This window comes from Pangasianodon hypophthalmus, chromosome 6 (assembly GCF_027358585.1).
Source record: "Pangasianodon hypophthalmus isolate fPanHyp1 chromosome 6, fPanHyp1.pri, whole genome shotgun sequence".
Taxonomy (NCBI): domain Eukaryota; kingdom Metazoa; phylum Chordata; class Actinopteri; order Siluriformes; family Pangasiidae; genus Pangasianodon; species Pangasianodon hypophthalmus.
Window position 1 is genome coordinate 22,919,200 of NC_069715.1, and position 12,994 is coordinate 22,932,193.

At 37.8% G+C, this 12,994-nt stretch overlaps 1 long non-coding RNA gene across 1 annotated transcript in view; it reads right to left on the reverse strand.

The window, feature by feature from the left end:
• Window positions 1–5,957: 5,957 nt before the first annotated feature.
• Window positions 5,958–12,994, reverse strand: part of LOC128318501 (uncharacterized) — a 59,588-nt gene continuing 52,551 nt past the window's right edge. Inside the window, exons 3-4 of the long non-coding RNA XR_008301874.1 lie at window positions 8,158–8,207; window positions 5,958–8,046 (exon numbers count right to left, since the gene is read on the reverse strand). This is a non-coding gene — a long non-coding RNA (uncharacterized LOC128318501). The remainder of the gene's footprint in view (window positions 8,047–8,157; window positions 8,208–12,994) is intronic.

The window sequence follows — 12,994 nt, forward strand, 5'->3', positions numbered from 1 at the left end:
GGTTTCCTCCGGGTGTTCTGGTTTCCTCCCCCAGTTCAAAGACATGCACTGTAGGCTGATTGGCATCTCTAAATTGTCCGTAGTGAATGAATGGCTGTGCAATTGTGCCCTGCGATGGGTTGGCACCCTGTCCAGGGTGTCCTCTGTCTTGTGCCCTGAGTCCCCTGGGATAGGCTCCAGGGTCCCTGCAACCCTGTATAGGATAATTGGTGCAGAGGATGGATGGATGGAAATCCAGAGGTTATGCATCATTACTACCATCTAGTTGTGGTATTGATCTCTTTATTTCTTTCAAATGTAACACTTTGAAGATGACCCCTAACTAGTGTCACTGACCGTTTGCTGTGACTAACATCAAACTTCCAATACTGAATTAACTGTTTTTCAGTAATTCAGAAGAGGCGGCCATGTGCTCATTTTGGTCAGGCCTGCTGTCTGCCATCTCTGTTTCTCTTTTCCACCTAAAGAATTGGTTTAAATGTTGTTTTTTCCACAGAAGTTATTGACACACTCTCTCTAACTAAGTAACAGGACAAAGCTAGTGTACACTTCCCCCACTGAGGGCTGTCCCAGCTGTATTTTTACAAGGCTTTTAAAAGGCTTTTATGATGGTGAGACAGTTAACACTAACAATAGTTGTCACCTTTGAAGCAAGGGTAAAATGTACTGTTTGTAGTGTAGCCTCTAATGTTCACTGCTTACACACTCACTACATTATTAGGAACACCTGTACACATGCACATTCATGTAATTATCCAATCAGCCAATCATGTAGCAGCAGTGAAATGCATGAAATCATGCATATACAGGTCTACATATAGATATACAGAACTTCAGTTAATATTCACATCAAACAACAGAATGGGGGATAAGAATGTGCTCTGAGTGGCTTTGACCGTGGCATGGTTGTTGGTGCCAAACAGACTTTTCAGGAACTGCTGGTCTCCTGGGATTTTCATGCACAACAGTCAGTCAAAAACAAAACAGATCCAGTGAGTGGTTGTTCTATAGGCAGAAATGCCTTGTTGATGAGAGAGGTCAGAAGAAAAGAACATCATCTTCTCTTTTTCCAAACTTCATCTGTCAAGTTTTGAACCTGCATCCACTGTAGCCACAGATTCCTGTTCTTAGCTGGCAGGAGTGAAACCCAATGGAAGCTACGATCTTTCTGCCAGAAAAGATTCAATGTGTTGTGATTTCTGAGATGCACTTCTGCACACCACTGTTGTAAAGAGTGGTTATTTGAGTTATCAGCTCAAACCAGTCTGGTCATTATCCTCTGACCTCTTTCATCAACAAGGTGTTTCTGTAGTAACTTTTTTTTATTATTATTAGTAGTAGTAGTATTAAAACACCTGTCAAATTATTTTCAGTATGTCGTTCATCTTCAATCTTCTTTTACCAAGTTCTAATGAGAGTTACCAGTAGCTCATAAACTCGCCAGGCAGTTGTGACTGGACGATGATCAATTTCATACAGTGTTACAAGTCTATTGACTACAATAATTCTTCACGTTCCACATCTTTATTTGTTGTTGTCTACTCTTATTTGTAGCACTTGTGAGTTTCCTTTTGACTCTCTTTTTCCTGTTTTAAAATGGGAAGAATGAAGCCATAACACAATGAGATGCAGCACTGATTTGATCTCATCTAACATAATTTGGTAAACAAAACTTCTATATGTTCATCTCAATGCTCAGTGCTAAAGCATTGCACTTTCTCTCTGCACTTCAATCCTGTCTCACTTTGTCTCTTTCTCTGTTTGAGGTGCTTTTGTGGAAGTAAATGATGATACAAAAAGAGAAGTCATGTCGTTGAGAAACTGCTTGTTGAGAACAGAAAATTGTTTGCTTGCATTTTTCCATTGCAAGACACTTTTCTATCTGTAAATCATTTTGATGACACCACATGCTGAGAACAAATTATCACACAATGTGCCAAACTGTTTGCTAACTTAGCTGAATCACTGTGTATCTGGGAAAACCGCTTGTTTGTTACTCTTTTTTATAATTAAGCTCTGATGTTGTGAACATTTTGACTGTATAAGGTTGGTACCTGTGGACAGAAAACTTTAACACGATCAATCACCCTGTAGGGAATGTTGTTTTCCTCACTTATGACACGTCAAGGGAAGTGAGAATCATTACACAGCTCATGTTCGTATATTCAGTGTATTATTTCAAGGCTAGACTTCATATTGCAGGAATAAAAAAAGAAAAAGAAAAAAATGGTTCTTTCACAAACCAGGTCAGGCAGGGAGCCACCATTCTGTGAAACAATCTAGAAAGTTCATGTGACAAAAGCAGAGCAGAGTGTTTTTATAGCAGAGAATAATGTGATCGAGGGTTAGCAGGTGGGGGAGGCTTACTTCTTTCCTGTATTTTCCTGCACTTCTCACTTCCAAAGAGTTCTTACTTACCAACAATGTCGGAGCTGTACCTTCACTGTACCTTAACTCACTGATAGATCTCAAATATTGACATCATGGAAATGTTATTAAAAATTTTTACTATGTCTTTATCGAACTACAGTTGGGTTCAGGTTCCCTTATTTTGTCAGTTTTGGCATCAAAATATCTTGCCTGGCAGCATGATACAGCAAAGCCTTTAAATTAGTAAGATTATTGTTTTTCATTTTAATCATCAAATTTGTATACTCTGCAATTCAACTGCCCTGAGTGAATAAATTATCTGACTGCAATATGAAATTTATCCAGCTATTGCAGGGGTTCCCAAACTAGGGGTTGTGACCCAATGTGGGGTTTCTTGATTCACAACTGGGGTTGTGAGAGAAGCTCACAGTCTCGACTTTTGTTATATTCTTTTTTTTTTTCACAATTTAATATTAAGAGTATTGTTTCCTGTATGAATTGCTACTATTTTAAAATGTTACTGCAAGTCACCTTCAAACAAGTAACATTTAGTTTAAGAGTGTATATGCTGTTTTAGTAATTTTCGCTATCCTGACATGTTGCACTAGCAATAAATGGACCGATTTCTCTGTCCATCTACCTCCACTACTTCCTTGACAACGTTAAGTAACTCTGACTCGGTGGAACAAATAGAAGTCAAGAACATTAAAATTTATTAAATTTGGATTTATAAGCATGATGGTAAATCACAAGGAGGAACCAAAATGCCAGAATCTTGAGATCACAGAAAATTCATAATGTCCATTTTGGGTTATTTGCCCAAAACAATTGGGAACCCCTAAGCCTTTGTCAAGCCTCTGCTGAAGAAAACAAAATTTTGACCCCTCAGGTGCTTGCTGAAGACGAATGAACAATAAAACCCTTTATAACACTGAGTTCCTGCACACACACATACATACATTAATTCCCACCTAGGGGCAATATAGAGTTCCCTAGATCTACCTACACACTTGTTTATGGGCAGTGGGAAGAAATCCACCTGGACACAGGAAGAACATGTAAAACTCTACACAGACAGTAAACCAGGGTTAGGATCAACCAGGAACCCTGGAGCTGTGCCATGGCAGTTTATTGCTCGTGTTATTGAAACTGGTTTATTTTGTATGTTCCCATAAAACTTGGAGTATTTTATGAAATGTTTACAAATTACTGTAAGTAAATTAAAGTTTTTGTATTTTGTATAGTGTTATCACGGCTATTACTATTTTACACTGTTAATCTCTGATCACTATCACTGAGATCTGGTCTTTCAGTGGTGTGTACTTGCTTCAGTGGAGATGCAGTGTGAGCTAGAAGTGCCATTGTATCGACAGTCAACACAGCAACTTCAGACAGGTCATTTTCAATTATCTAGCTGACGTGGTCATTACAGGGAGTAGAGGCTAGCTGTCACTCTGTACGCATATATGTGCATTTAGTTTCCACTTCAGTTGAAGGAGCCTAAATTGATTTCTGCAGAGCTCCAGGTGGACTAGGATGTATTAAAATGTGTGTGTTTGTGTGTGAGTGTGTGTGTGTGTGGAGGCACAAACCAGAGGGTACAACCAGATCCTCAGGGCTATTCAATGAAGTGAGCTAACTTAATAAGCCAGGCTTATTTTAACAAGCCTGGATAATTTCCTCCAATTTCCACCAAGAAGAAGTGTTGGCCTAATCATAAATCTGAATACACTAAGTATATATTAAAGGCCTATAGTTAACTAAAATGGACATGCATTTGTTGATGGTATGTATAGTAAATGGATATATAGACAATAAGGCCTACCAGTCATTAAGCTAGAAATGTAATTGTATATAACTTATAGTGATAGGTGTATAAAAACAGTAGGCTACAGTGTAGGATATTGTTTAAACAACTAAGGTGTGTAGAAACTCCTGTGGAGGAAGCAGCATGGATTTTGCACTAAAGATTCTGAAGTTACAGTATTACATATTACTGTCAATTACTGGAGCATTTCAAACATTTCAAACACCACCTGGTGAAGTAAAGTACTGCTTCACTTTACTTCTCAAACCATCTGCATCTTTTATCCTTCTGTGCAAGTGGTGCTTTTCTTTACAGGCTTACTAAGATGTTCTACAAAGATGCACAAAGATTCTACAAGGATTCTACAAGTTTGAAGCGTCTTAGTAAGGTTATGGTATGCCATGAAATTAAGAAGGTTTTCCTTGCACTTGCTTCCTTAATAAATTGACTACAATTTTCTGGCCACTGTGACATTCTTACCACCAAGAGGCATTTTTGGTGTTGCTGGTATGTATGCTAGTATGTCAATTCATGAGGAATTTAAAGAAATAACTTCATTCAATTTGGCAACAGTTACAAATGTCAATGGTGCCACAGACTTCATTAATAGCCACATAAAAGCACAACAAGAGCCTGCAAAGACTGACTATGTAGATCATTTCACCATGTCGACATACTGGTATATCCTGATGTTACCTGATAAAAACTGATAAAAGTCAGAAGCTATAGGGAGCAAGTAAACCATTCAATTCAAAGTTGTGCATTTAAAATATGATGTACCTGGAGGATATTTTGAGTGTAATCACTAGCAAAGGGTAAGGATACTGCATGTCCACAAATTCTGAAAGCACTATAGCTTATGCAAATGTACGCATAACAACTGTGCATACACTTTATGACCAAATGTATGTGGACAGCTGAATATCACACCCATATCACACACAATTGTCTAGAAAGTCTTTGTATACTACAGCATTCAGATTTCCCTTCACTGGAACTAAGAGGCCCAAACCTGCTCCAGGATGACAATTCCCTTGTGCACAAAGCGAGGTACATAAAGACATGGTTTGCCGTGGTTGTGGAAGATCCTGAGTGACCCACACAGAGCCCTAATGCTCTTGTAGTTGAATGGGCAAATCCCCACAGCCACACTCTATTGTATATTGTATCAAATCTATCAAGTCTAGGTAGCCAGCCTATACTCCATGTTCTTCAAACATGCATGGAGTTTCACTGTTTTTTTTATTGCTCAAATGACATTATTGTTTACAGACCTCTACAGATGGTTTTTCGTGTTCTTGTTAGCTGTTAAATATACGTTTTTGTAAATCCAAGAGTAGTATCTGTCACATCACATTTTTTTCATGCATGTAATAGTCTTTCAAACATTCATGTTATTTTCTTGTTTAGGTTAAGGACTATTGCTTTTTTTTTAATGTATTTTACTTTGTGATTCTCTCCACCCAAGCTCCTGCCTGGTGAACCAGCCACATCAGACCCCTAACTGTGTTTAACAAAAGCTTCTTTGTCAGAAGCTACTACAATGGGAGTATTTCTCATCTGGCTATAGACAATGCTTCACTGTCAGTTTTGTACACATTACTGTAATGCCAAATAAGCCTTCATTCAGCATAGAAAATTCATTGTCCTATTTGCAATTTACCACAAAATACATATAAATGGGAGGACTGTAGTTCAATTTGTAGAGGATTAGTTTGTAACAGCAGTTTAGATTGTCACATTGACTTCTACCAAGTTAAGTGTGAAGATTTAAGCAGCCTTTTTTCACATTTAAAATCTTTTATTAATGAAGGTACAACAATATCTTGTCCTATTGGACAAAGAAATTTTCAGTAATTTCAACATTTCCATCACATTTGTCCAGGAAACACAGGAAATGGCCATTGGAAAGAATTAGTTCTCATAGTTCTCTAAAACTAGAACAGCCTGTTTCACCTCCAGAAACTTTATCTGAGGTAAATGTAGACTCTTGCAGGCAGTCTGAATATTTTACAGACTGTGGCTTATTAGGTGGGAAACAAGCTGGTGTTTTTCCAGATAATGCAGATTAATCTGTATTTTTTTAGACAGACTTGATCTGTTTTACCTGAAATTGCAATCAGAATTACTTCTTCCAGCTACAACTATTAAAACTATAATTGAAGGCTTCCAAGATATAAATGACATGAGCCAATTGCACCTGCTTTACAAACTGAGCGAAAAATTAACTACTCTTGAATTTCCATTAAGAGAGAGACATTAAGAGAGTTATGGATGTGCTGAATACAGAATATCTTCTCAAGCATTGCAATATAAATGCAGCCAGTGCCCATATTTCTAGGCCAAAACAATTGAGGGAAAGAGTGCTTTGCTCAGTATGTTCCCATTACACAAACATTACAGTCACTTTTTAATTGTGATTCAGTTAGTGAGCAGCATGAATAGACACATTCAGCTTGCATTCCAAAATAAGATGTTTTAGAAGATATTTGAGATGGTAGGAACTTTTCAAAAAAAAAAAAGACTTACTCAAAGATGAATCATTGGCTTCCATGTTTGAAAGTCAGGATTATGTCCATGACTGATGACCTTTTTGAGGGCATTGTCTCCTTTGACCTTGCTTTGTTTATGAAACACCTTGTGTCAAAAGAGAAACAGTTCACATATGTAGAACTGAATCGCCACATTGTTCAGCTAAAATATTTTGGTAATTATGCAAATGACAAACATTTTATCCAAGAAGTGATAAATTAGGTAGTCATGCTGCTCAGAACTGGTGTCTGCCTAGGCTATTGCTATTTTGTTGGGTGAAAAGATTAAGATTCCAATGAAGTGTGACAAGAAGTGTGGCAGCTGTTTCTCCAACTTGGAGAATAGTGGTGGTTATCTGTGTGCCTGCCATCTCAATGGGTCACATAGCATATGTCAGTCCTAATAGATGAGTATTTACAGTCTCAAATGGTCCTCTTTCCAGTTTGCCCACTAATGCTAAAGCACCACTACATTTGTCATTAACAAAGGCTTATTGTTTGTCTTAGGCTGCTCATGCAAGGAAATGCAAGCAAAGTGACAATTTTAAGAACTTGTGTGCCACACTACAGCAAAAATCTTTAGTTTCTCCAAGCTTATTTTAGTGCTGGTAATTTCTTTCCTCAACATATTGTTGTAGAAAGGAGACCATATTTTTACCCATATGACTACAAGGTTGTAATAAGGGAGTCTGAAACCAATCATTTCCAGCTAGAAAATGCTGTTGCTCACAAAGTGTCTTTAAAGGGTATGGTTTACATGAAGAATATCTATGTTGTGATTAAACAATGCTGGTCGGACCACCTGTGGTGCTTTCTAAAGTTTACTATACTAAGATGGAGTTTACCTTACTGACCAAAGGGGCTATAATTTCCCTTTCCTATGTTCTATATGCTAGTTAAATTTTTTTCCCCAGAACCTCTGACTAGCACCCCTGTTTGTCAATCCATGCAATGCAGTTTTGGTCAACTTGGTTCAATTATCCACATGTATTCAGGTTCTAGCAGCCCAAGTCAGCCAGCTTGCTCCTCTTGCCAAGTACCATGAGTGGACATGCCACCTGATTTACAGTCTGCAATTTCAAAAGGCAGAAGACCTATGGCTGCAGCTCAACATCAGGTGAGAGTTGTAGAAGACAAAATGAGAACATTTTAAATCAATCCAACCAGTTAACTAGTATCCCAGGAGTTTTGCCAATTACCTTGATGATGGAAATAGAAACTATACCAACGCAAGGCACAGAGCCCAATGAGACTCATCAGAAACCAGCAAACCAAGCAGGTGACCCTCTGATAGTTATGGATGCCCCAGAAGTCGGCCAGTCTTTCCTCAAAATGAACCTGAAAATAGTATGGAAGAGAAATGGAAATATAAAAAATAATGGAAATACATGAAAATATTCCTCAGCGGCTGAAAGAGGAGAGATCAAGACATTGATGGAGACTACTTACTGCCTTCAATGAAGAACAATCAGTGCTACACCAGCTCCTTCCTAAGAGACCTGAAAAACAAATGGCCATTCCTCTTCATCCAGAAATATCTATACTCGTATTTTTTACCTTCTTACCAACATCCCAATCATGAGATTGTTGGAACAAGCAATTGATTAATGTGGAAAACTACTTGGAAGTTTTTAAAGATGAAGGCAATCAGTGAGGTCAAGGCCTTGGCCTTGTCCGTAACTGAATACACTGACATTGCACCTGCCATCATTCAGCTGTTAATGGCATACAACGAGAAGACTAATGTACTTATCCTTCAAACTGAGGTAAGTAAACATTTTTTAAAATAAACACTTTTTTTTCTTTTTTTTATTGAATACCTTTGATTACATTAATAATCATTTTATCTAGGGTGTGAGGTGTGTGAGGTGTTCATTGGCATCTTTATTCAGTTGGATTATTGGTGGTTGGATTGGGTACACTGATCATGACATGTATTATTGATGGTGAATTTGTTTTTCTCCAAGAGACTGTCACAGCAGCTGATCTGGAAGAAATCCCTGGCATTCCATTAAGCTTCAACTGATAATACTTGGTATATATTGGTAGAATATTAAAAATGTGTTGACTACTAGAAAAAGGCACTTACATTGTCCAATAAGAAGCCTACAGTGTATGTATGTATACTGTCCATTTACATTTGCTTATTCATGGAATTATCCAATCAGCCAATCATGTGCCAGCAGCGCAATTCATAAAATCATGCTGATAAAGGTCAAGAGCTCTAGGTCATATTCACATCAAACGTCAAAATGGGGAAAATGTGACCTCAGTGACTTTGATTGTGACATGGATGTTGGTCCTAGATGGGCTAGTTTGAGTATTTCAGCTGCTGATCTCCTGGGATTTCAACACACGTCTCTAGAGTTTACACAGCATGTTGTGCAAACAAAAAACATCCAATTCTGTTTCAGTTCTGCACTCAGAAACACCTTGTTGAAAATAGAGGTCAGGGCAGAATGGCCAGACTGATTTTATCTGACAAGAATACTCTTTGGTGAGCAGAAAAGCATAAACCTGTGCCCAATGCAGCCTCAAATTCCTGTTCTTAGCTGACAAGGACTGGAACCCAATGTGGTTTTCTACTGTTGTATCCCATCCAGGTTGCAGATGTATATATCCATGTATCTCCATGCACACTCTTTTTTTCTGCTCTGTGGTTTTTAGCCACAGGAACATTTCAGCAAGAATTTGGAAATAGGTCTGGCATTTCCCAACCAGCAATTAGCATTACATATCCAAATATGGCAGTGAAAAAGGCAGCAATATTGATGGATTTTCATGCCATTCCAAATGTAATTGGAGCAATAGATTGCACAAACACACATTCAAAAATCACCCTTTTGAAGGAGAGTTTTTATCATATATGGCAATTTCGGGGTAGGGTTTATAACAGCTGTGTGTACGCACATATGATAAATGCAAATTTTCTTGTGCATACTGTCAGTTATTATGCACAGACTTAGAACTTGTTTTATGCACAGACTTGTTTTATGCACACTTTGATAAATAAGACCCCTGGTCCACTGGTCAGAGCAATGCCAGCAGGCCTTTGTGAGTTTTAAGAGTGCTCTTTCACGCTCTGTTTGGACAATGCTCCCCTGCAGTTGCTTGAAGGGTGCCAACAAGTCAACATGCCAACATCATTCATTGGTATTTGACATTACAGCCTTTTAAGTTCACAGAGGTCCCCAAGCCAAGGAGCAGATGGTAGTGGCTAATTTCCTTTCCCTTTGGTGGTGGAGTCAGTCACAGGCTGGATAACCGCCAGGGTTCCTTGTCATTTGGAACATGTAAATCAAATCCTTTCATGCTTACTGACTTATAGAGTGTCTCACCACAACACCTAAGCGTTGCTATTTCTTCCTTTTATCTGCATTGTCTGGGAATATGGTTACACTAAGTCCAACACATTTGCCCCTCAAGCAGTGTAATGCAGAAAATAGCTTTCTGAACAAAATTACTGCTGGTTTCTACAACGTTAGTAGAACCAGCCAATAACACAACTTACTTATAGGTTGTTATAGGTTGACATTAATACTGTATATTTGCACATGCTTCAGGCAATATCTGCCCTTGGTAAATATCTGGGTAGCCAATGAGGACAGGGGTAGAACCTAGAACTAGGAAAACATTAGTGTTCTCCTGACTACTAATTGATTACAAGGTTGAGAGCTCAAGTCCCATCACTGCCAAGCTGCTTTTATTGGGCTCCTGAACTAGACCCTTAACCCTTAATTGTTTCATGTGCCCCCTTCCAAGCAATGATATGCAAATGAAAGAATTACACTACAATACTGTACAGATATAATGTATAATATTAGTAAATGTTCTCTCCTTTCTGCTGTGAAGAGAACAGAGAGATAGGTTGAGAGATACTCAAACCATTAAGAACACATTTTAAGCACAAAAGTGTTTTCCCCCAACATTTTAGTTTCCTGTAGTTTCACCAACAATTCCCATGCTGTTCAAGCATCAAACACAACTCTTTCTCTGGAGTCTAACACATACTGTGGGGAAATGAGGGATACATATTTGTGGGAATAAGGAACAGCTTTGTACAATCTGTTAAGGCCAAGATGCTAAAACAACACAACCAATCAAGCACATAGCTAATATGTCCAGCTGTTTTTATGATTTTAGTGAATCTGTGCATAGCAAAACAACAGAAACACCAAAAAATTCAGCAAAAACCTCAGTAATGCAAAAAAGGCTTTACGTCTCTGGATAAGCAGTTGGTGTATGGATAAGCATAAGATACGATAATGAGTGATGGAAACTCTTTGAAAAAAATTCCACCCCAACAAGTTTTTAGTTTGTCTCCCTAGGTGAACCTTTAAAGCTTCTACCTAGAATCCGACCACAGTGTTTGCCTTTCAGAAAAGTTTCAAAGGAAAATCTCTTTAGCAAGCTAGAACTGTTAACTGTTCAAAGAACATTTGGAAAAACCCTTTTTCAAAGAGTGTACTTAGAATCCTTAGTATTCTTAAGCCATTTTAAGTAAGGTCCCAAACAAAACATTCTAACATTCAACATGGTTTTTATTTTAATATCTTCAAGCAATGTACTCTTGGTGGCCAAGGGATAACCATAAGGTACGCTAACAGTGGGAATAATGTTGGTTTAAAAAAGTAAAAAGCTGAATTATCTGTAACACCAAGATAGAGGTCATATTTTTAATGTCCCTGAATTGTTAATTAGGAGTTAGCACACAGCTGCAGTAGCTCAAAATTATAATGAATATCACAGATATTCGACAAAAATGATAAAAGTTCAAGATATGTCCACCATTATAATTATGCAAAATCAGTGATAGAATGCAAGGAACACAGTCACTCTAACTAGCACACTACAGCAATAGGAAAGTTAGTTTGATCTGGCATTAAGACTGATGCTGCAAATTAGCACTCTGAAACAGACAGTTGGCCGTGAACATTTCAGCAATTCACAGTAGTTCCACAAACTTCAGACAGTTTCAAGCACTCCGATTGTCTGGTGTTTTAGTCCATGTTCACAGCTAGATGTTGCAAGCCATAAGATGAAAATCTTGGTGCTGGAGGAAAATATATTATGGGCACTACTGTGTTAAGAAGCAAGGCAGTGAGGTGTTACTGAATTTATTCGATACAGACATTACAGAGATTTCAAACAGGTGCAAAATGCTGTGTTCAAATTATTTGAATGATTTCATAAAATGTTTTGAATAATTCAATCATTTAATTTTGCAGCACTACTTGCATTTTTTAGTTTGTTTCTATGTTTATTTCACTTCACTTTGACTTACCTCAGTCACATTATACCTTTTATCATTGATGGACCTGACAGCATGCTAAAGGGTAAACACTGAAACTATATCCGCGTTAATCCTGTTTGCACTGATTGAGCTGAAATGTTACACAACAGGAGGAAAGGAGCTGAAGCGTATTTGCTGAATTTAAAAAAATAAATAAATAATATTCATATGATAAATGAAATGTCAAGCCAAGTTCGATTGCTGTCCAGGGAAGACCAATCCCCCCTCACTCTGTTCCTCTGTCTCTTTTTTCACCTCTGTGTGGTTCTCTGACATTTAATCTGATTTCTTTGGGGCAACATGCAGGGGTTTGACTCTTCCACCTTGACAGTCCACACGTGAGGTGCTTTACTGCTGTGCTTTTGCCACCTTGTACAAAACTTTTCACAATACTTTCCATTCTTCATTCCAAGTAGTTATCCAAGCGGTTAGAAAATAGTATAAAGGGCTTCTCAGTGTGCAAAATAATACACTTGTTACAAAGTCGGTAATAATGTAGGAATGTTACCAAATATGAATCTATTATTTGGAATGAATAGATAATGTGTTCTACACAGATACAGATTATTAAGAAGTCTGGCCAGAAGGGTTCTGGTTGTGAATAGAAGTGTGCAATGGGGCTTACATCTCATAGAACGTAACTAAAATTTTTACTTGAAAGTTTTTACTTTCATGCAGGCACAAGCAAGCAGTTAGATATGAAGCTCACAGGACAAACAAAGACCACATTCATTAACATTTGAAGCATTTACAGTGTTCATTTGTCCTCAGTAACTGCCTAATCAGGGCCACAGAAGTTTAAATTAGGGAATTTTGGGAAATAGAACCACGAATATTTATTAGAAAATTCTGCAGGAAGTTAGAAAGAAAAATAATAACAACTTGAGTGGTATTAGTAAAAAAAAAAAAAAAAAAACCCGCTCATATCATTAGTTGAAACCAGTTATGAACTTGAGTGATATAGCTGAGACTGAGAATCTGTTCCAAGGACAT